This window comes from Vombatus ursinus, unplaced genomic scaffold (assembly GCF_900497805.2).
Source record: "Vombatus ursinus unplaced genomic scaffold, bare-nosed wombat genome assembly UNPS02014837.1, whole genome shotgun sequence".
NCBI lineage: Eukaryota > Metazoa > Chordata > Mammalia > Diprotodontia > Vombatidae > Vombatus > Vombatus ursinus.
In genome coordinates this window covers 3657517-3680344 of record NW_020954615.1, presented here as the reverse complement: position 1 = coordinate 3680344, position 22828 = coordinate 3657517, and the positions used below count along the sequence as shown (strand labels likewise).

At 48.0% G+C, this 22828-nt stretch overlaps 1 protein-coding gene across 1 annotated transcript in view; it reads left to right on the top strand.

The window, feature by feature from the left end:
* Positions 1–11506: 11506 nt before the first annotated feature.
* LOXL2 (lysyl oxidase like 2) overlaps positions 11507–22828 on the top strand; it is a 142188-nt gene continuing 130866 nt past the window's right edge. The window contains exon 1 of the mRNA XM_027840025.1: positions 11507–11754. The gene's annotated coding sequence lies outside the window, so the exon portion shown is untranslated. The remainder of the gene's footprint in view (positions 11755–22828) is intronic.

Below are 22828 nucleotides of genomic sequence, written 5' to 3'. Positions count from 1 at the left end.
GAAAGAAACAAGGCCAGTTATGTAGCAATAGCAAGGAGTAGGCCAGCCTGAACACTGGCAATAATAATAATCATGGCTAGCATTCACTTTACAAATATTATTTGTAAAGCAAATTTACAAAGCAAATTACAAATATGCAAAGCACTTTACAAACATTATTTCATTTCAACTAATCAATCAATAAAGATTTATTAAGGTTCTACTATGTGCCAGACACTGTGTTAAGTTCTGAGGATACAAAAAAAAAAAAGCAAAAAACAATCCCTGCCCTCAAGGAGCTTACAATCTAATCCTTGCACAACCCTGTGAGTAAGTGTTGTTATTATCCCCGTATTATAGTTGATAAGACAGGGCAAGTGGAGGCTGTTTCTTGATAAAACCACAGAGCCAGGAAGCTCCAGAGTTAGGATTTGAACTCGGATCTTCCTGATGCCAAGGGGAAATAGGGATAAGTAGGGATTCAGGAAGACCTTTAAAAATGGATAAGTATTGTATGGGCAGAAGGGAGGGTGACACGCAAATGTTAGAGAATCAATCTTAAGCTTTGTCTCTGTGTCCCTGGTGCCCAGACCTCCCTGGAACACAGCAGCTACTGAATAAAGGATTATTGATAGCTTGATTGGCATGCCATGCTAATTACCCCCTCTAGGACTTTTGCTTCAGTTCAGTTCAATTCAACAAGCAATTCTTAAATGACTGCTATGATTATGCCGAATGCTTGGCTCTGGGGATACAAAGACAGAATTGAAACTGTCTGTGCCCTCAAGGAGCTTACAGTCTGTCAGGGGAGACAGCCTATGGGTGTATACTTACATTATCTATATCTATCTCTCAGCACACATATATACATGGGAAAGCTAGGGGGTGCCATAGTGCACAGACTCACTAGCTGTGTCACCCTGGACAAGTCACTTCACCCTGTTTTCCTCAGTTTCCTCATCTGTAGAATGAGCTGGAGAAGGAAATGATAAACCACTCCAGTACCTCTGCCAAGAAAACCCCAAATGGGGTCATGAAAAGTCAGATGCAACTGAAAATGACTGAACAATACACGTGTGTATATGTGTATGAATGTACATATATTATGTACACACAAAAATATACATAACAAATAATAGATAGTTTGAGGGGGAGAAGCAAGTGGGAGGGATCAGAAAAGGGCTTCTGAAGAAGGTGGTACTGGGATTAACAGGGAATTTCAGAAGGAGGGCCTTTAGTACAACCCAAATCCTCATTTTTTAAAAAGTTTATTTATTTTTAGTTTTTAATGTTCACTTCCATAAGATTTTGAGTTCTAAATTTTCTCCCCTCCCCCTTCCCCAAGACAGCATGCAGTCTGATATACATTCACTCTGATTATACGTTCATATTAAACATATTTTCACGTTATCCATGTTGTAAAGGAGAATTAGAACTAATGGGAGGAACCACGAGAAAAAAGAAGCAAAACAAAACAATAACAAAAGGAGAGCAAATGGTATGCTTCGATCTGCATTCAGACTCCACAGTTCTTTCTCTGCATGTGGATGGCATTTTCCATCATGAGTCTTTTGGAGTTGTCTTAGATCCTTGCATTGCTGAGAAGAGCTCAGTCTATCAAAGTCAGTCATCCCACAACGTGGTTGTTACAATGTACAATGTTCTCCTGGTTCTGTTCACCTCACTCAGCATCAGTTCATGTAAGTCTTTCCAGGTTTTTCTGCCAAATCCTCATTTTACAGATGGGGAAACTGTGGCCTAGAGAGGGAGGTGAATAGTGCAAAGTCACACAGCTTGTTGGTGACAGAACGGGGACTGTTCCAGGTCATCCCACTTTTTTCTCAGTCAAATTCAGGCTCATGAAAAGAGATAAAAAGAATAACTTACCTAGTGTGATTTGCATTGGGAAAGCCCTAGATTTGTAGTCAGGGGACCACGGCTCAAATCCAGACTCTGCCATTAGCTACCCGTGTGACCCCAGACAAGTCATTTAACCTCTATCTACCTTAGTTTCTTCATCTGTAAAATAAGGAAGACTGGACTAAATGACCTCTTAGCTCCTTTCCTGTTGTGATCTCCACCAACAATGCCTGAAATTCCACCATCCCTTGCCCTCTCCCCAAATGTTTTTTTTTTCCAAATATAAATTGCTCTGACTGGGGATTATTGCCAGAAAGGAATGGAAATCAACGTGTCCCATATTTATGAGATCATAAGATGCCTGATGGGGACTGGAGGGGGACAGCTCCTCCAAGGCAGAGATGAAGGGGAAGCAGCTGTGGAAAAAAGAAGTATCAGAAGATCTAGATTCGAATTCTGCCTCTGATGTTTACCACCAAGTCATTTAATGTCCCTGGGCCTCAATTTCTTCATCTGCAGAATGACTGGACCAGACACCATCGGAGGTCCCCTCTCACCTCTAGACTTATGATCCTATGATTAGATGCTACCTGAGGTCCCTTCTAAATCTAGATTTAGTACCTAAAGACCTACTTCCCAGACAGCACAACTCTGCCTGTGTCTACCTTGACCCTGGCCTCCTGTCTCATTTAGACACCCCTGGGCAACCATGTCCCCCCTTCCTCTGCCGGCCTACCTTGCTGGGTACTTCACTGGCACCCAGTCAACATCTGTGGGTGGAATTGCTTCACAGGGACCCAATAGGAGGGAGCTCATAGACGTGGGGTCCCAGTCCAGACTCAGCCACTCTCAGTCACTGTGGGCCACACTTCCAGACCTCAGTTTCCCCAAAGGTAAAAGGAAGAACCCACAGGCTCTTGGGTATATGGCTGAGAGAGACCTAAAGTCCCGTCCGGCTCTGACACATCACCATCCTCTGAGTCAGACAGCGACCTTAGGCAACCCTGCTCTACCTGGGTTCGTGAACAAGCATTCTTTCCAGAAGATCGTCATTGCTTTCATTGGGCCAGTGACTGGCTGGGATCGTGGATCCAGCCACATAGCAGCCCACGGTTGGCCTTCCGTCTGCCTCTGAGAAAATGCTTCCGTTGTTGTCTGGTTTAGGCTCCCCACCTCCAGTGCTCTCTCTCTCTCTCTCTCTCTCTCTCTCTCTCTCTCTGACACACACACACACACTCTCACACACACACACACACACACACACATCACTCTCTATCTTTCTCCCCCTTTTCTTTCCAACTCTTCATCTTTCCCACTTCTCTTTTCCTCCTCTTTTTCCATTTCTCTCCATTTCTCTCTCTCTCTCTCTCCTCCCTTTCTCCATCATCCCCCTCCCTCCCCCCAATACTCTGCTGAATCACAACTGGATCAGTCCCTTCCTTGGAAAGAAGGTAGACAGACCTGGCAGGATCAAGGTGTCTGGGACTACGGCTCCAACCCAAACCTGCTTTTCTAATTTTCTTTTTCCTTTCTTCCTGCAGCTGTTAGCAGAATCTCTCCCCTCTCTTCCTTTCCTCTTTTCCCAAAGGGGTAAGAATAATCTAGGGACACAGCTGTCCAATACTGGAGGCCAGAACTGGTCCTTGGCAAAACCATGAAGCTGGCATGGCTGCCCTTTCCCAACTTTTCAGGGTCTCCACCAGTCCTTAATGTTTCCCTGAGACTCTCATGCTAATGGGAGGGTGTCTCTTTTTTGCTCATGTCATGCCACCCTTTCCACCTCTCCCTGCCCCAGCATGATAGAGGATAAAGAAGGTTTGATTTGGAGTCTGAGGACCTGGGTTTAAATTCTGATTCTGCCATTTACTTGTCTCCTGTGTGCCCTGGAAAGAGTCATTCTAACTCCCTCATGTGAAGGTTTCAACACAAAATGACTGCTGGGCAGGGGTGGGGGAGAGGAGGGCTGAAGGGCTTGCCTTTTGCCTCTAAAGAGGCCCCTAGCTCTGCCTCCATATTCCTGGACAGGGCTCAGGCCTCCCTGGCCTCCGTGGAGAGGGGTCAGACTCTTTTTCTTGCCCTCTCTGAGTCTTTACACCCAACACTGGAGCCCTGGGAAGAATTGCTTGAAACTCAGGTTTGACTCACGTTTGCGGTCTCTCCCAAAGGGGAGTGCAAGGGAACTCAATGCACTATGTAGGTCAAGTATAGGATGGCTATTTATAAAGGACACACAAACCCCATTGGCAATGACTTCAACGAAAAAGCACTGTGTTACTTTCCATTGGGGCTGATGCTCTAAACACAAAAACATGAGATAAGCTGCTTGGGCCGAGGTCAAAATGCTGAATGGGCATTTCCCCTCACCTCGGTGCGGTATTATCCAAACAGCTCCCTTCTGGCAAGCCAAGCCAGGGGTAAAACTCATCTTTTAGTGATCAGCAATCCAATTCACTTGCAAGTCAAGACGCCACCCTCCTGGTGGTCCTCATTGGTCAAGTGGTCAAGACGCCACCCTCCCCATTGATCCTCTTCAAGAATGAAGGAGAAACAACACCAATAACAACAATCTAAGAAGGGGGGAGGAGCCCCCATGGTGGCCACTCCCCAAAAGTCCATCTCCCAGGGTTGCTCCTACACTCAGAGAAAGAAGCAGGGAAGCCAAAGAGGCAGCCAGAAAGAGGATGCTTTGGCTCACTTAGGATGCACGTTTCTTCAAAGCCCCGGTAACTGCAGGGTGCAGGGGAATGAGAGACAGAGAAAAGTACATGCTCTAGGTTCCAGGGACAAAGAGAGAAGAGAAGAGGGGAGAGGAAGGAAGAGGAAGGGAGAGAACCAGAGGGCAGAGCCACGCTTTGTAGGGTTTATTGAGTGCGCCGTTCTCCCTGGCTTAGAGATCAATCCTCTTTGCCGCATCTCCCTCCCCATCAACTTCTCCCTCCTCCCTTCCCCAACATGGGGAGCCGAGGAACTATTGCATCGGCCAGCACACATAGGGCATCAGAGAGAGTCAGGGCCAATGTGGCACCGGAGAAGTCCAACTCCAGGCCTGTGTCGGGGTGTACTTTAGCCAGAGCTACCAGGAGGAGTTGCCCACATTACACTCACTCCCCATAAAATGAGGGGGCTGCACTAAATGACCTCTGAGGTCCCTTCTCATTCCAAATCTATAATCCTATGATCTTCACTTCTATCTCTCTAGGCTATGCCCATCTTCAAGACCCTCCCCCAACAAGCCTTCCATGACCACCACCCTCCCAGACAATTCAATCCAACCCAACTCAACAAACACCTAATAGGCAAGGACCTACTTTGTGCTGGCCCACAGTAGGCACTTAACAAATGTTTACTCACTGACTCCCGGAAAGTCCAGTATGGACACATAGAGACATGTACGTGATCGTTTGAGAGAGAGCATTCAGTTGAAGAGAATCAGAGAAAGCATCTTTTAGGAGAGGGATTCCCAACCTAAGGTACATATCCCTAGAGATCATGAGAAGCTCGTCAAGGGGACATGAGGAATATATGGTAAATAATCATATTAGCTTGAAATATTCCCAAATTTGACAGTTTTGGTGGAAAAAATGTCTTTTACCAAAAGCGATTTTTGTATGAAAATTAGTTTCCTTATTTGATGTTTACTTCTTATATGCATACACATGGTTAACTCTAGAATTTATTTCTTTTTATATTGAATAGGGAGCACAGGAAGGTTAGCTACAAGCCAAGGGGTAAAGAGACTCTGTAGAAGGCAGCTCCTTGGTTGAGCCTTAAAGAAGTCTAGAGATTCTAACACACACAGATGAGGAGAGAGTGCATTCCAGGCACAGGAGATGACAGAGATAGGAAAGAAGGTCATGGAATGCCAAGTCCACACAAAAATAAGTAGACCAGCTGGGCAGGAACATAGCATATTCAAAGGGGAGTAATGTGTAAGAATTCTGAAAAGGTTGGTTAAAGCCTCATTGTGACATTGGGATTTGAATACCAAGCTGAGCAATTGACATTTTATCCGAGAGACAATCCAGGAGGCCCTGAAGATTCTTGAGTCAGAGTGGTATGATCAGATTTATGCTTTAGGAAGGTCATTTTGACAGCTGGTTTGAGGAAGGATTAGAGAGGGCAGCATCTGGGAGATGGGAATTCAAGCAGGAGATTGCTAAGGGAGCCCAGAACTGGGATGATGGCTCTGTGAGCAGAGAGATGGCGCTGTAGATTTAACAAGACTTGGCAAGTGGCTATGAGGCATGAGGGAGGGTCAAGGATGGCTCCAAGGCTGTGAACTTGGGGGCCTAGGTGAATGGTTCTGTCCTCAAAAGAAATCAAGAAGTTTGTAAAAGGGGTGGGTCTAAGGAGAGCAATAATGAATTTCATTTTGGACGTGATGAGTTTGAGATGCCTTTAATTGGAAATGTCCACCTGGCAGTTGGTGATGTGGGATAGAGCTCTGGAGAGAAACTAGGGAGGACACACGAATAGAGATGTTCTCTCTACCTCATCAGACCTCATCCATATAATGGGATCAGGACAGAACCTCATGGTTTAGGAGGAACTTTAGTAAGCTGGAGGATGGCTAGGATGGAGAACATCCAGCGTGGTAAGGGACCTCAAATCCATGCCACAGAAGGATCAGCTGACAGAGTCAGAATTGTTTAGCCTTGACAAGAGAAGACTCGACGTGAGTTGGCAGGAGGGATAGAGAGAAACAGTCTGTATTCAATTCAGTGATTCAGGGAAGAAGAGATTTGTTCTGCTTGGCCCCCACCTCTAGAAGCAATGGCTGCAAAGAAGCCAACTTAGCTGGAGATAAGGGAAAACTTGCACCCCATTCAAGCTGCCTCAAAGTGGAATGGACTACCTTGGGGCAAGGGTGGGGGGGGGAGTAAAATCTTGCTCAATGGACACATTCAAGCAAAGGCCACTTGCCAGGTATGCTGTGGTAGGAGCCTGAAGTTTACAGCATTCCTCTGTTTACACTCTTGGCATAGAAATCTTTGCTTCTCTTTACAAGGAAAGGCAGTGGATAGAATCCCAGAATTTTCCTAGTTGGCAGCAAACTCAATGGCTATGGAATCCCATGTCAGAGACTTTCTAACTGTGTGACCTTGGGCAAGTCACTTAACTTCCCTGTGCCTCGGTTTCCTCATTGGTAAAATGGGGAGGTTGGACTCAGGTCTTCTAAGTTCTCTTCCAGCTCCAAGGCTCTGTTTGATCCTATGATCATCCTGGTAGGATAGGGAGAGAGAAAAGGGAGGGGAGAGGAAAGGAGAGAAGGCAACAGGCAAGGCAGAGGAAGGAAGAACCCCAAGAAAGGGCAAAGTCTGAAACATGAAAGACCCTGGCTGAGTTCCTGTAGGAAAAGACAAGCTATGGTTGGAATTATAATCCTTTAATATTTGGGTGTCAGGCTGGTGCTCACTGCCCTCATGACTCGAACACCCGGGCTTGCAGACAAAGTGCCTTTAACTATCATAGTCCTCGAGAGACAAAGCAGTTTAGGGGGAAGCCATAGGATTGTAGCTTTAGAACTGGAAGGGGCCTCAGAAGCCATCTCGTCCAGTTCTTTCATTCTGCAGGTGGGGAAACTGAGCCCCAAGGGGTTCCAATGACTTGTCCACGGTCTTACAGATATTAAGAGGCAGAGCCAAGTCATAATATCATAGCCCAACAGCCAGAAAGGACGTCAGAAGCCAGTGAATCCAATCCCCTCATTTTGCTGATGAAGAAACCTGAAGTCAGGAGGACCTGAGTTCAAATCCGGCCTCAGACCAAACACTTGCCACTTACTAGCTGTGTGACCCTGGGCAAGTCACTTAACCCCAATTGCCTAACAAAAAAAAAAAAAGAAAAAAGAAACCAAGGCAAAGTTAATTGACTTGCCCAAGGTCAAGATCTGGATCAAGAAATCTGGCTTGAGTCCCGGCTTTAACACGTCTGTATGATGTTGTGCAAGTGGTTTCCCCTTCCCAAGATTCAGTTGTCTTACCCGTAAAATGAGGTGGAGGGAGGGATGAGGAAGGAGTCTGTTCTGAACAAGGTATAGGAACAAGCCATGCAGTTGGAGATCATGGCCACTAGGTGGCGGCAGGACCGAAGCTGACTCCAGGATCTGGGCAAAGTCAACATGGGACTGTCCCCCTCCTTTCTCAACAGCTGACTTTTAAAATGGTGTCTTAAGCTTTTCAAAGCACTTTATACTAGCGACGGAAAGAGCCCTGGACTCAAAAGTCAGGAGAGACCTGGGTTCAAACCCTACCCCTGACACTTGGCAGCTGTGTGTAGGTCTGGACAAGTCATTTCATCCCTCGGAGCCTCTGTTTCCTTATCTGGAAAATGCGGATAATCATAGTGCCTGCCTTCTTGGGTGGATCAAGGAGGACTTCATGGAGGCAGTGGCATTTAAGTCGCAGGAGTACATTCCAGGCATTGGGACAGAGGTGTGGAAGCCTTGAAACTGCAAGGTGTTGTGTGTGACCGAACAGTGCCTGGAAGCAGTTAGCGCTCAGTAAATGCTTATTGGTTTGATTGATTTGGGGTGAGTGATGGGGGCAGGGGAGGGAAGCAGGAATGGAATTATGCTCGTAAGTGAGTAGATAAGTCTGAAAAAAGTAGGGTGGTGTCATATTGAAGGCTTGGCAGAGGAATTTAAATTTTAATTGGGAGGCACTGGGGAGCCACTAGAGACTTTGGAGCAGGGGAGTAGAAAGACCAGAATCACAGAATCTGGTCGTTGAAAGGAACCCAGAGACCATCTCGTCCAATCTAGGGAAGAAGTAGTTGCCGGCAACATTCTTGCCAAGTGGTGGTCCAACCTTTTCTCCAACACCTCCACAGAGGAAGAATCCGCTAATAAAAACATTGGCTTGCATTTCTATAGTGCTTTAAGGTTTGCAAAACGTTTTATATATGTTATCTCATGTGAGCTTCACAAAAACCCTGGAAAGTGAGTGTTATTATCACCCCTATTTTATAGATGAAGAAAATGAGGCTCATTGAGGTTAAATGACTTGCCCAAGATTGAGAGCTAGTGTGTATATGAGGCAGGATTTGAACTCCAAGCCCAGCAATCTACCCACTCGTCACCTAGCTGCTTGTTAGTTCTCTAAGACAATATGTTCCACTTTTGGACAGTTCGGATCATTAGGAAGTTTTTCCTGGCACCTGGCCCAAATCTGCCTCTTAGCAACTGTGCCCATTGCTTCTGGATATGTCTTCTGAGACCAAGCAGAATAAGCCTATGCCTTCTTCCAAGGGACCACCATCCAAAGACAACTGTTGCCTTTCTTCTAATCCTTCTCTTACTGGCTTAAACATCCCCATGTCCTTCACTCCAACCTAGTGCAGCCCATAGGGGCTCAGAGCCCTTCATCGCCCTGGGTATTCTCTTTGGGACACTCCAGCTTGTCAGTGTGTTTCCTAACAGGTGATGATGTCTGAGCTGACCACGACAGTCCTGCTGGGCCCGGACCAGGGCAGAGGATAGAGTGACCATCACTTCCTCCTTCCTGGGCTCTTTGCCTCCCTCCACACAGTTTAAGGCTGTCTTCACTTGCTTAGCTGCCATTGGCTCCCATTTTCCATGCAGGCCACAAAAATCCATAATTTTTTTTCTTTTTTTAGAAAAACCATGCTTCATTTACACATCCTCCATGTCACACTTGTGAATTTGGAATTAATTGTTAAACCCAAGTGTGAGATTTTCCCTTAATTCCTATCAAATCTCATCTTGCTAGAGCTGGGCCAGTGACCTGAAGTCTTTGAATTCTGGGTCTACCACCCAGTGGGTGTGGCAACTCCCAACTTTGTGCCCTTTTCACATTTGATAAGTATGATATCCAAGCTTATATCCAAATACCTTGTCTAACAGCACAATGCCAGCCACCAGCCCTTAGGACATTCCAGTGGACACTTCACACTAAGCTGAAGTGCAACTATGAATGAATGCACAGATAAATGGATGAATCAGTTAACAAACATTTATTAACACCTACTATGTGCCAAGTTCTGAGGATACAAAGAAAGGCAAGATACAGTTCTTGCCCTCAAGAAGCTCACATTTTAATAGGAGAAGGCACACAAAAGGAAGCTGAAGGGGGAGGGGAGGAAAGTTGTCAGGGATAAGAACACGATGGAGATACCCTGAGGAGCCTGGTGGGAAGTGAAGAGGTGGCTGGCCCGGCTGCCTTCCTTACCTGGAGATTTTAAGGGGAACTCTACACCCTCTAATCAGAGGGAGAGGCCCCAGGGCAGAGGGTGCTGACTGGGGTCTGAGTTCCATGGCTAAAGTGATTGATTTTGATTTTCCAGAATGAAGAGGCTCCGGGGGAATGATAGAAAAGTCCAGAGGAATGCAGTTAGATGGGAAGTGAAGCATAAAGTGCTTACTATGTGCCCAGCACGGTGCAGAGTGCTGGGGATGTACGTAGAAAAGCCAGACAGATCCTGCTGTCAAGGAGCTCCCATTCGAATAAAGGAGAGAGTGCAAAACAAGGCAGAGGCAGGGTTCTATGGTCCTTAGGATGCAGGAGCGAAGCAGATGGGCTTTCCCGTCATTTCCATGGGTAAAGCCACATCCATTGAACGGGTATTGACTAAAATCACAGATGGGATCTAGAAAGGACCTTCGAGTCCTCCAGACCACCCCGTCCATTTATGAATGAGGAAATAGGTGTTACAGGACTTTCCCAAAGGTCTGCTCATGTAACCAGTTCAGAACTCAGAGCCGAGACCAGCCCTCAGTATAAGAAAGCCGATTGTGCCAGCATCATGAAGGATTCCCTCCCCAGTGCCTTCCTTACAAGGGCCAGGTACAGGACGTCCTGCAAAGTTCTGTTCTCCTCGTGCTGCGGCTGCCTGCAGAGAATCAGAGAGCCTCAGGGAGCTGGAGCAATTTGTCAAGTCACACCCGCTAGAAAGTGTAAAGGCTGGGATCTGGGAACCCAGGTGTTCTGGCTCCAAATGCAGTGCTCAGAGTCAGACAGAAATTGGAAAGCGCCATGGACCTCAGGTCAGGAAGGCGTGGATTCCTCTCGGGGCTTGCTGTGTGCCTGGGCCCCTCTGTGCCCCAGTGTGCCCCCGTCACTTCCCAGGCCTGAGCTCGTTTGCCTGTCTGCAAAATGAGGATAATCTATCAATGAAGAAACATTTTTTCATCTCTTCCTCTGTGCCGGTCCCTGTCCTATGCAGAATACAAAGACAAATGAAACACTTAGGGAGATGGGATTAACCTGAGTTAAGGGTTCTAACAGGTACAGGTGAGGAGGGAGTGCATTCCAAGCATGACGGACAGCCAGTGCAAAGGCCTGGAGACGGTCGATGGCACCTCCCTGCCAGAGGAGCGGTGAGGAAGGGGCTTTCTAAGTCTCATCAGAAATGGGAGTTGTGGTCTTTAGCAGAAGAGCTCAAGATAGTGGTGATGGTTCGCGACCCCTGGGAGTGAAGGAGCTGGGAAGGGGTAGGGGGCGCCCCAATCCCTCCCTTGCTTTTCCCTCCCCTGTTGGGCCTGTGCTGGGGCTCGGGGAGGGGCAGCCCAGCAGAGAAGTTAGAACAAAAGGGGGCCGGGCCTGGGCTGGGAAGGGGGTGGGTCCGGGGAGGGGTTTTCTGGGCGGCGCCAGTGAAAAGGAGCTGGAGGGCGCGGGCGCTCGGGCAGCCAGGGCAGCAGCGGCAGCCACCGAGGCAGCAGCAGCTTCCCCGCGGGGCCAGGGGCTCCCGGAGCTAGCACTCAGACACTGCTGCAACTGCCTCAGCAGCCCCCGCAGCCACTGCACTAGCAGCCCCCGCAGCCACTGCCCTGGGCTCTTCGAGGAACGGGGCGCGAGCGTAGGGAGCGCGGGAGTTCCTAAATCGGGGGGCAGGAGGGCAGATTCAAGGGGGCAGCCAGAGAGCGGCGCCCGCGCCCAGGAAGCCTCCGAACCTTGGGTAAGTGCCCATGCCCTCGCCCCCCGCAGCCCCACCCCGGGGGAGACGCAGGGGAAGCTGGGGAGCCGGAGAGGGGGGCAGCGGGGCGAGGAAGGGTGCGTTATTGCTAGAATCACGGAATGCCAGGGCTACGAGGGACCCTAGGGATAGCCTGCCTCAGCGCGCTCCTTTGGCAAAAGGGGCAAACAAGAGGCGTCTACACTAAAGATTTAGTGCCTGAAGGGACGTTCGAAGGCATGTGTCCCGATCCCCTCATTTTACAGATGAGGAAACTGAGGCCCCAGGGAAGGAAGGGGACTTGCCCAGGGTCACACAACCGGTGACCTTCTCCCAGGCTGTCCTTGTTTCTGGAATCCCTCCTCACTTGTGCCACTTAGCATCCCTTGTTCCCCTCAAGACTTTGCTCCAGTACCACCTCCTCCACGAAGCCTTTCCTGATGCCTCCAGTTGCGAGGCACCGCTTCCCCATTACCCGTAGTTACTTAAATGTATTTATCTTCTTGGCTGTGCAGATGTTTCCCCCGTGTGTAAGCTCCCTGAGGGCAGGGACTGTTTTTTTTTTTTTTTGTCTTTGTGACTCCAGCGCTGTCCAGCATAGAGCCTGGCACTTAATGGGTGTTAAACAAATACTTGTTGGTGGATTCTAACGTAATCCGGGGCTCCTTCCCCGCTGTGTGGGCAGGGCTGCTGGGGGCTAGGGCTGGCACTGATCCCCCTGGGCAGTGTCACACGTATACACAGATGCACACATCCTAGACAGCTGGCTCGGGCACGCTTGGGCACGAAGGCAGGCAGGCACACGCGCGCGTGCACACACACACACACCCCCAATCATACTCTGTCTGTCTGTCTGTCTGTCTCTCTCTCTCTCTCTCTCTCTCTCTCTCTCTCATCTCTGGACCACTTAATCCCTTCATTGGACCCAACCCAGAAAGCAGCAGAGGAAAGAGAAGACTGAGGGAATCGGGGTATGGGGGAGAAACAGAGGCTAGGACCTTGGGGAGTAGTGGGAAATGGAATCGGGGGAGACGGGTGAGGGTCCCAGCTTTGCCGCTAACCCCTGAATGCCTGTCTTTGAGTCAGCTCCCTTATCCCTAAAAGAAGGGCAGTAGTTGATCTGCAAGGCTACTTATAGGCTAATATGCTCTGGTGGGACTCCAGCCCACACTGCCCCTCTCATTCTGTTCTGTACAGTCTCATTCATTCTGATGTTTTTACAGTGTCCTGTGTTGCTTTGCTCCCCTCCCTGCCTCCCTTCCCCAGTAGAATATAAGCTGGGGGCGGGGGGAGTCACCCCTGTGTATCCCATGACATCGAAGCTGGGCTCAGAGTCGGCACTCAGGACAGACAGTGGGAAGGCTCAGTGGCCCCTGGGGGTTATGTGCTTGGGGCCATTTGAGTTCAGGTAAGGGCTGACCAAGTTACCTTTGAACTCCCTTCCTACTCGGACTCTGGGATTCAGAGACTGTTTACTGGGACCTTCAATGGCCCTGTTTATTGTTGAGGAAGAAGACCGGTTGGCTCTCTGGTCAGAGCCTCTGCAGCTTATATTGCAGAAGATGCCTGAATCCCGGGTATTCAGGACATGGGAGCTCCTTTGCCACAGGCAGTCTTATGTCCAGAGACATCGTGAGGCATCACTGTCTATGGGAAAGAGATGGAAATTGAAGATAGGAGGATCTGGCTTCAAATCCCACTTGAGACACTATTTAAACAGCATCTCCCATACTCATCGAAGGGCTCTCTGCCTCCATACAGTAGGTACTTAATAAAGGCTTGCTGAATAAATGAATGCACTGTACAGAGTATATACAAGAGAGCTGTAGGAGGAACTCTGTCATTTACTCTCTGCGTGACCTTGGGCAGGTCACACAGCATATCTGGGTCCCAGTATTATCTGTAAAATGGGGGGATGGGATTAGGAGATCTCTGAAGCCCCTTCCTGCTCTAAATCTGTGACCCAAAGGTTCTCTTAGAGTCCTGCAAAGGCCAGCAGGAGCTGGGAGCCTAAGGAAGCCCAGGGGTGGGGCTGGGGGTGGGGTGGGGCCTTTGGCCCTTCTGAAGTGGTCTCAACACCAGAAGGTTAGAAAATGGTACCATGGTCCCTCTGAACCTACTGGCACATTTTAGGTACAATTGATTTTCTAATAATACTGCATTCGTAGGATTTAAAGACAAAAGGGATCATCCAATCTAACCCCTTTATTTGACAGACGAGGAAACTGAGGTCCAGACAGGTTAAGTGACTTGTCTCTACAGCTCTGTACAACTCACTTGTTTATTTATCAAGCCTTTACTAAGCCCCTACTGTGTGAGGGCAGAGTCCTTTGATGGATTCTGGGGGAGATACAAAGTTTAAATAAAAGCCTGTCCTCACCTTTGTAGAGCTGAAGATTTAGTACTTTGCGAAGAACTTTCCCCACAAATATTATTATCCCCATTTTATGGACCAGGAAACTGAGGTACAAGGAGGTAGTGATTTGCCTGCAGTCAGAAGGCTGGTATACAGTAGAACTAGATCCCCCAACTCCAAACTCGGTGTTCAGTCTTTTAAGTAACTGGGAAATTCTTTCCCCTGGCAGACTGGGTGAGCCTCATGGTGGGTTCCAGAGAGGAGACGATCCAGTACCTACTGCCATCAGTCTCTTTAGCAGCGGGGCTCCTGGCCACGAAGTATGTCAGCCTCTTTGCCAGCGCTTAGTCCTTTCAGACCAATTTGTCAGGGCAGAAAAAACTTTGCAAAGGAAATGAACTTTCTGATGCCTGGAGAGGACGTGGTTGGGTTTTGCTTTGCCCTGGGAAAGCTTTTGGGGACATGTTACTAACAATACCTTGAGGTGGCAAAGGGTTTGGTCACTGGATGAGCGTACCTTGGACCGTCTCAAATTAATAGAGCTGGACAAAATCTTGGCAGTCAGCTAAGCCAAACCCTTCTTTTACATATGAAGAAACTGAGGCCACAGCACCTTGCCCATTCAGAAATTTGGTCCAGACCTGTCTTAGAGAGTGGCCTTAGGCACTCAAAAGGTAAATGACACCACCAGTGTGTGTCAGCAGCAACACTTGAACCCAGGTTTTCTAGTCTCCAAAGTTTACCCATTGTCCACTGACTCATCACAGCGGCTTTCAGGGCAATAGTTACTATGAATAGACTATACCCTCTTTCAGGGCAAAGACTGTTTCATTCTCCTTTCTTTCCCCAGCACCTAACCTAGTGCCTGGTGTACAGCTAGAACTTAATAAATGCTTGTAGGTTGATTGATTTTTATCTTATATCTCTAACACCCAACAGTGCCTGGCATATAGTGGGGCTTATTAAATGCTTATAGATTGATAGATTACAGATGTTATTATCCCCATTTTACAGATGAAGAAACTAGGTCTTAGAATTTGAGTGACTAGCTCAAAATCAGAAAACCAGTATGTGTCCAGAGTTAAGACTCGAAACCGGGTCTTGCTGGCTCCTTAAGACGGACCTTTCCTGTGCTATACTGCTTCTGGTCTTGTACCTAACAGGTGATTAATAAATGTTTGTGAATTAAATTGAAGGGACTTACTCAAAAGTTATGTTGTTAGTGGTGTTTGACTCTCTGTGACCCCATTTGGGGTTTTCTTGGCAAAGATACTAGAGTGGTTTGCTATTTCCTTTTCCAGATGAAGAAACTGAGGCAAACAAGGTTAAGTGACTTGTCCAGGGTCACATAGCTAGTAAGTGTCTGAGGCCAGATTTGAACTCAGGTCATCTTGAGCCCAGGATGGCACTCTATCCACTGCACCACCCTGATGCCCCTCAACATTCATAGCCAAGCCTAGAACAGAGTTCCTCTGACTCCCACCCAGCCCAGGGCTCCCTGTTACCAAACAGTCTTGTCAGACAGCCAGCTTGGTTTGTCTCTGGTTTCATCCAGCTGTCAGCTTTGATTCTGGCCAAGAAAATGACCCAATAGCAATGGCCAGAAGTCCCAGTTCTGAGCCTGAAATGGCTGCCCTGCAGAACTGGTCAGGATTCTGGGGTGGATTGGGGGGGGGGTCAGGAGGCCTGGCCCCATGATGGGGAGCAAAGTCGCAGTTATGAAGCTGTCCCTCTGTGCTTCCAGAGCACAGAGCACGTTTCCAGTGTTCTCACCCATCATGTCATTTGATCCCCCAAATGCCCTGGTGAGAGAGTGCAGTGTTATTATCCTAGCTGATTATTGTGGTCATTGTTATTGAGGCTGGCAGGAGAGAGAATGAGCCTGGGAGACTTAAGGACCTGGGTGCAGATCTAGCCACAGATGCAGGCTGCCAACAGGATGACCTTGGGTTAGTCATTTTATAGGTTAGGTGCCCCCTTCCCCTTCCTCTGACTAAACCTCTAAGTCACTTAATTTAGTATCCCAAGCATCAGCCTTCCCCAGTAGTCCTTGCTCAGGACTAGCGGAGAGTTTCTACACTAATAAAATCACAGAACTGGACCCCCAACATATGTAATTGTAATAGCCAACATTGATAAAGTGCTTTGAATCTGGCAAAGCCCTTCATACAGGTTATCAGCCTGAACTCAAATCTCCCTCAGCTCTTACTAGCTGTGTGACCCTGGGCAAATGACCTAAGGAACCTCTCAGTTTCCACAGCTGTCAAAAAAAAAATGGGGATAATAATGGCAGCATAGCTGTTGTGAGGCTCAAAGAGAAAATGTTTGTAAAGTACTTAGCACTGTGCCTGGCACATAGTAGGTGCTTAGTAAATGTTTGTTTCCTTCCTTCCTCTCTCTCTCCCCCCCATCTTTCTCCTTCCCTTCCTTCCTTCCTTCCTTCCTTCCTTCCTTCCTTCCTTCCTTCCTTCCTTCCTTCCTTCCTTCCTTCCTTCCTTCCTTCCTTCCTTCTTCCCCCCCTTCTTCCTTCCTCCCTTCCTCTCTCTCTCCCTCTGTGTAGGTTGGCTGCTACACATTCCTAACCTGGGGTATTTTAATGGTCTCTAAGCAGCTCAGAGCAGTGTGGGAATCATGGGAAAGCCTTTGGGCTGGGTGCCCCAACACATTGAAGGTTTGAAGTCTTTGCTCACCCTCTGAAGAGTTGGGAGACCTTTAGGCAGGCACTTCCCCCTGGAACTCAGTTTTGCCATCTGTAAAACAGGAGTGGGTTTTGAAAAGATGATTTCTAAGGTCTGCCAGTTGTAGTGTTCTATGTTCTAAGGTCCCCCAAGCCCCACAGTTCTGATATCCTATGTTCTATCCCCCCCCTCAGTTCTGACATTTTCTGTTCTAAGACCCTTCCCCTTATTCATGTTCTAAATACCCTCCCTGCTCTTATATTCCATGTTCCAAGTCCCCTCCCGGATGTCACATCCTGTGATCAATGGATTTTCAGTACTTTAGTCACTTGTATGTGTTTATTTGTTGCTTGTCCCCTATAATGCACCTCTAGATGTTAAAATAAACCATCTTCTGGGTTCAGGCTGTGACTTCCCATCCACTGAAGAGAAGCTGAGACCCTCTTTTGTCTTCCTCCTGGGTTCTCTAGGGCAGCCCGACACACCTGTTGCCATGCCTGGGCTTTGGCTAGGGGTAGGCTGGCCTGGGAGGAGCCAATGGGATTCAATTCAATTGAGCAAACTTCTAGATGCTTTCCCTCCCCCTTACCAGAGAGGGGAGTCTGAGGGGAGGTTCAGATCTTCCCAGGCTGACCAGCTCAGCTCTCGGAGTCTTCCTCTAGTCTTTGCTTTTCAGATCTTTTGGCTTTGCCCAAGTGTAACTGATAACAGCAAAAATGTGGTTCTCTGTTTCTTTGAGGTCTGTAAAGTGCTTTACAAATGTAATCTTATTTCATCCTCTCCTTTAGTCCTGGGAGATAGGTGCTTTTATTATTCCCATTTTACAGATGAGGAAACTGAGGCAGAGATTAAGTGACTTGCCCAGAGTCACACAGCTGGATTTGAACTCAACTCTTCCTGACTCCAGTCTCAACACTCTACCTATAGCATCCTTCAGAAACATGGTAGCACAGTGGATCCAGACTAGGCTTTGGAGTCAGGCAGACCTGAATTTCCTTCCTTGGTAAAAAATAGGAGATGGCGTTAATGGCCCCTGAGGTGACTTCTAGGTCTATGACCTCCCCCCACCACCGTCTTCTTATCTCAGAGTTGAAAGAGCTACTTTGATCTTGTTAGTTATTTTAACTGGACCTGGAGTCCTGCGAAGCCAAGTGATTGATGTCACAATCCCAGGACAGCCCATCCCACACCAGAAAAGATTTCTGTTAAATTGAGATTCCAGCAGGAGCCTCAGGCAGCTGAGAGAGAACCCCGATGGGTCATAGCCAATTAAGGCTGACAAAGGCCTCATTTTGGAGGTGGCAAACCTCGGTCTGGGCAGGCTCCCTCTCTCACCATGCCCTGAAAGCCCCCTCCTCTCCGAAGAAATAGTCTGGGTCAGGCACGATTCTTTGGCCCCATGCCAAATGGACCAGCCCTTTGGATGTCAAAGTGTTTGTTTGGATGGGAGGGTATAAGATAACTGCTCTGCAGGACCCCTCCCCAGCCCTTCCCCCACCAAGGCCTCCAGCTTCCAACTGAGGAATGCCATTAGACCTCAGCTTCTGTCAAGCGACTGGAGCCCATGCTGAGGGCTAGTCAATGAGCACCATTCATTCATTAGCCTTTGCTTGGAGACCTTCTGGGATGGGTTGGTGCTGCTTCCTGGGAAGGCAGCTTCTCCCACTTTGGGGTTGTTATCATTGTTAGGCTATCCCTTCTCTGAATTTTCCTGCCCTCCCCCCCAGCCCCCTGCTCCTGATTCTGCCCTTGGGGCCAAGCAGAAAAAGTCTAATCATTCCTTGACCTGTGACAGGCAGTCTTTTCAAAGCTCTGTAGAACTATGAATGATGGTTAATAATTGATTAATTAATATGATTATCTACAGATTAATTCTAATCCTGAGCTGTTGTGACTCCTGGCAGTATCTCCTAAGTTACGTTCTTACACTCTGGGCATTTTTATGTGCAAGGCAGTTGAATAATGGAATCCTTTAGGTACATCAGGAACAAACTTTCTTGCATAGGGCTCCAGACTGGGCTGCCTTGCCCAGAATAACATACCGTGGGGGGCGGGGCAGTGTAGGGAGGTTCATAGAATCACAGAGAAGCCATCTATTGCAACCGACGCCTGAACAGGGATCCTGTTATATCCCTGACAAATGTTTGTCTGGCCTTTGCTTGGAGACTTCCAGTGATGGGGAACTCACCACTTCCCCAGACAGCCCAATCCACTTCTGAACAGCTCAGATTGTTAACTCGTTTTTTCCTGACCTTGAGCCTAAATTTGCTTCTGCCCTCTGGGGTCAAACAGAAGGTGTCTCATCCTTCCTCTAGCACATCCAAATACCCAAGGGTAGATGCCCCCTAAAATCTTTACTTCTCCAGCTAAGCATGCCCCATTCTTTCACCCTATCTTTATGTGACCCATATAGTGCCTGCTGTGAAGTTACTCCCCCAATTCCCACTCACACCAGCAGGCTGAGTCCTCAGAGGGCTGCTGCTATGGCACATCAAGGCTGTAAGGGCATCTCTGAGGGCTTGGGGTCAGTCTTTTCTAATGCCATCGCTCTCGAGTCCCCACCAGCAAGTAGTCTTTTCCCCATGACTATCAGTTGACATCAATAAATCAGCTAGACTTTTAGAACGGGGTTCTTATTCCAATTTGTCAATCTCCTTCCTAAAATGAGCCAATCAAAGGCGAACTATAGATATGGTCTGATTAGAACAGACTACTGGACATTCTGTCTCATTCATACTCAGCTTCAAACTGCCCCAATTTCTTCTCCTCTCTCTCTTCTTCCGATTTACTGTTCTCCTCCCCAGAGCCCCCAGCAACTTCAGTCACTTACCTTAAAGACACCCCAGGCTCAAGAGCTTGAGGAGCTACGGTGCACATTAAGGCAGTCCCATGGAGTGCTTTCTTGTGGGTTAGCTCCAGAGAGGGAGTTTAAAGCCCTAAGTCCTAGCCTTGAGCTTGAAGAAGCCCTTTCCCCTGTACAGACCTCAGTTTCCTCATCTATGAAATGAAGGAAATGGTGAGTCTTCTGTGATTTCTCTGGGAGAAACGACTTGTTTTCCAATGGTCTTCTAGAGACTATAGGGGGACAGAGCCAGCCCTCAGCAAAATTATAAGGTTGGGAGAGATTCTCACTTAATCTGATTTAACAGGCTATTAAAAATGTGCTTATCATGTGTAAGACAATCACATAAGGACAAAATAAAAATAGTCCCTGCCCTCCAGGAGCTTACATTCTACTGGCACTTGGAAGATAAAATGGGTGAACCTGTAAGTATATGTAAACGACTATTTGAGGAGGCAGCTAGTACAGCGACTAGAGGGATCAGGAAGAACGTCCTCCAGGAGGCAGGGAATGAGGTGAGGCTCGGAGTAGTGCAGAGATCCTGAGAGGTGGAGATGCTCCTCAAAGCCTGGAGGTAAATTACAGTTTGTGTCTCCCAGACTCCTAGTGAGGCTGGGCTCAGGGGGGGCACTCTGGAAGGAGAGCCTGCACACCCTCATGTTGGGGAGGCCACACTCTCCAAGCAGAGGCCCGGAGTAGATGGCTCCCGTGGTGTCTTACAGCTCTGGAATTCTGTGAATTGAACTGAACTGGATGTAAAGGAGCTGAGAGGTGGGGTGCAGGTATTGAGAAATCTGGCAGGGAGGTGCTTCCGAGGTGACTGAAAAGAGGGGAAGCCTTGTTCGGCCCCCTCCCCCAACCTCACGTGGTCTAGCTCCGGCCTATTGTTTTCAGGCTGGTTACACATTACTGCCCCCCCATTCCACCAGACTGGCTCATTTGCTGTTCTCCATCCAGGTCATCCCGTTCCCGTCTCCCCCCTCTGCCTTTGCTGCCCCCTGTGCCTAGAAGGTGCTGCCCCTCACCTCGGCTTCCACAATCCTCAGCTCCCCTCGGCGCTCAGCTCGGTCCCCTCTCCCAGGAGGTCTTGACTCCTTCGCGAGGCTGGGGAAGCTTGTGGACCCCTTCTCAGAGTCACAGTCCCAAAGGCACAAAATAAAGTACATAGCATGACAAAAGAAACCAACTCCATTGAAATACAACGATCAAAACATATTTTTTAAAGAGTTCACAGACCTGAGATTAGGAATCCCTTCCCTCCTTAGGGTGACCTGCCCTCCTCCCCCACTGCTTTATATTTGCTTGGTAAGCGTTCCATATCTGCTTCTCAATGGACAGAGTGTATGGAGCCATTAGAATGGGAGGTACTTCAAAGCAGAGATGGTTTTGCTTTTTTCCCTGTATTCCTGGTACCTAGCACATAACTTGGAACAGAGTAAATTCTTAATGCTTGTTGGATGGAAGGTAATGGAACCCAGAGGAGCCATGGGACCCTGGGGAGCTAATAGCCGTGGGAGCTATTGACAAAAGGAGCTATTGAGAGCTAATGCTTCCTCACTACCCCCATGGTTTTTGTATCTCTGATCTTGCCCTCTTTATAGACAGACAGAGACAGAGAGACAGACAGACAGACAGACAGATAGCTAGCTAGCTAGCTAGCTAGCTGGATAGCTGGATGGGTGGATGGGTGGATGGATGCCAGGTATGAACTGGAACTGGTTTTGCTAACCAGTTTTGGGTTGGAAAGGATGACCTCGGGTGCTCATAAGCATCAGGGAAGCTGCTGCCTGCCTGAGAGCATGGGTTTTGAGATCTGCTCCCCCCATGAATTTTAGTAACCCAGGGATAGCATGTCAGGGAAGGCAGAGTCCCTGGGCTTTCCCACTGCTTCCTGGCATTGCATCATGTGGAAAGTATGCAGCCCTCTATCCCCCTCCTTCTCCCTTTATCCTCCTCATTCCCTCTCTCGGCTTTCCCTCCTCCTCTTTTTTTCCTCCCCCTCCTCCTCCCCTCCTACACGTGTAGGGATCCTAACCCATGTGTTCTTTGCTTCAATGATCAAGAGGACCATGGCAGGGTCAGGGCCTGAAGAATGAGCCCCGCCTCAGCTCAGCCTCACAGGCAGCTCGGGTTTCTTTTGTTCACCCCAGGGAGAGCCTGTGTGGGTGTTGGGGGCCTCCTCAGCTGGGCTTGAAGGGGGAGAACTGGGGGCCAGATTCTGATCACATCCAGGGGAGGCAGGTCTTAGTGTTTGGTTTGTTGGAGTATGCCTCTGGATTTTCCATTAAGAAGCTGCCCTGAACTAGGGAAGCTGACCGATTCATGTTCAGCTATCCTGGTCTGGAGACAACTGAGGGATCAGAAAATTTTAGATTTAAAACCAGCAAACCTTAAAGATCATCTAATTTAACCCCCTCATTTTACAAATGAGGCCCAGGGAGGTCCTAGATTATACAGCTAGCAAGTGTTAGAAGTAGGATTTGAACTCAGCTCCTTCTGACACCAAGTCCTACATGGTCAGGGCAGAACTTCCTACATTCCTTGTGTTTGATGTTTACCAAGTACAGGTTCTCTCCAACTAATATCAGTAATATTAATAGCATTTGTACAGTGCTATTAAGTTTGCAAAGCATTTACAAATATTACCTCATCCTCATAACAACCCTGGGAGGTAAGTGCATTTTTATCTTATTTTACAGATGAGGAAACTGAGGCAGACAGAGATTGAGTGACTTTCCCAGGCTTCTCCAGCAGGATTTGAACTCATGTCTTCCTAACTTCAGGTTTAGTGCTCTATCTACTAGGCCACCTAGCTGCTTCTGAATACAGGCCATCAGGCTAAATAATATTATAGGAGCAGTGATGAACAATGGGACGTGTTATAAATGAAGTTATTCAACTAGCATGGTGGTGCAGTTTCCTACCTTTTCTGTAGGATGTGATTGTAATAACAATGCTATTATACTAACACTGTAGAGAGACTGTGGGGCTTAATGGATAGAGGGGGATAGCCTTGAAGACAAGAAGACTAGGTCCAAGTTCTTAATGGGCAGTGTCACAAAAGGGCCCACAGAGAACTCTCTAAGACTATATGTTGTCAATATGCTTTGATAGATGCAATTTCCACACTAATATCTGGATTGAACTATCTATCTATCTATCTATCTATCTATCTATCTATCTATCTATCTATCTATCTAT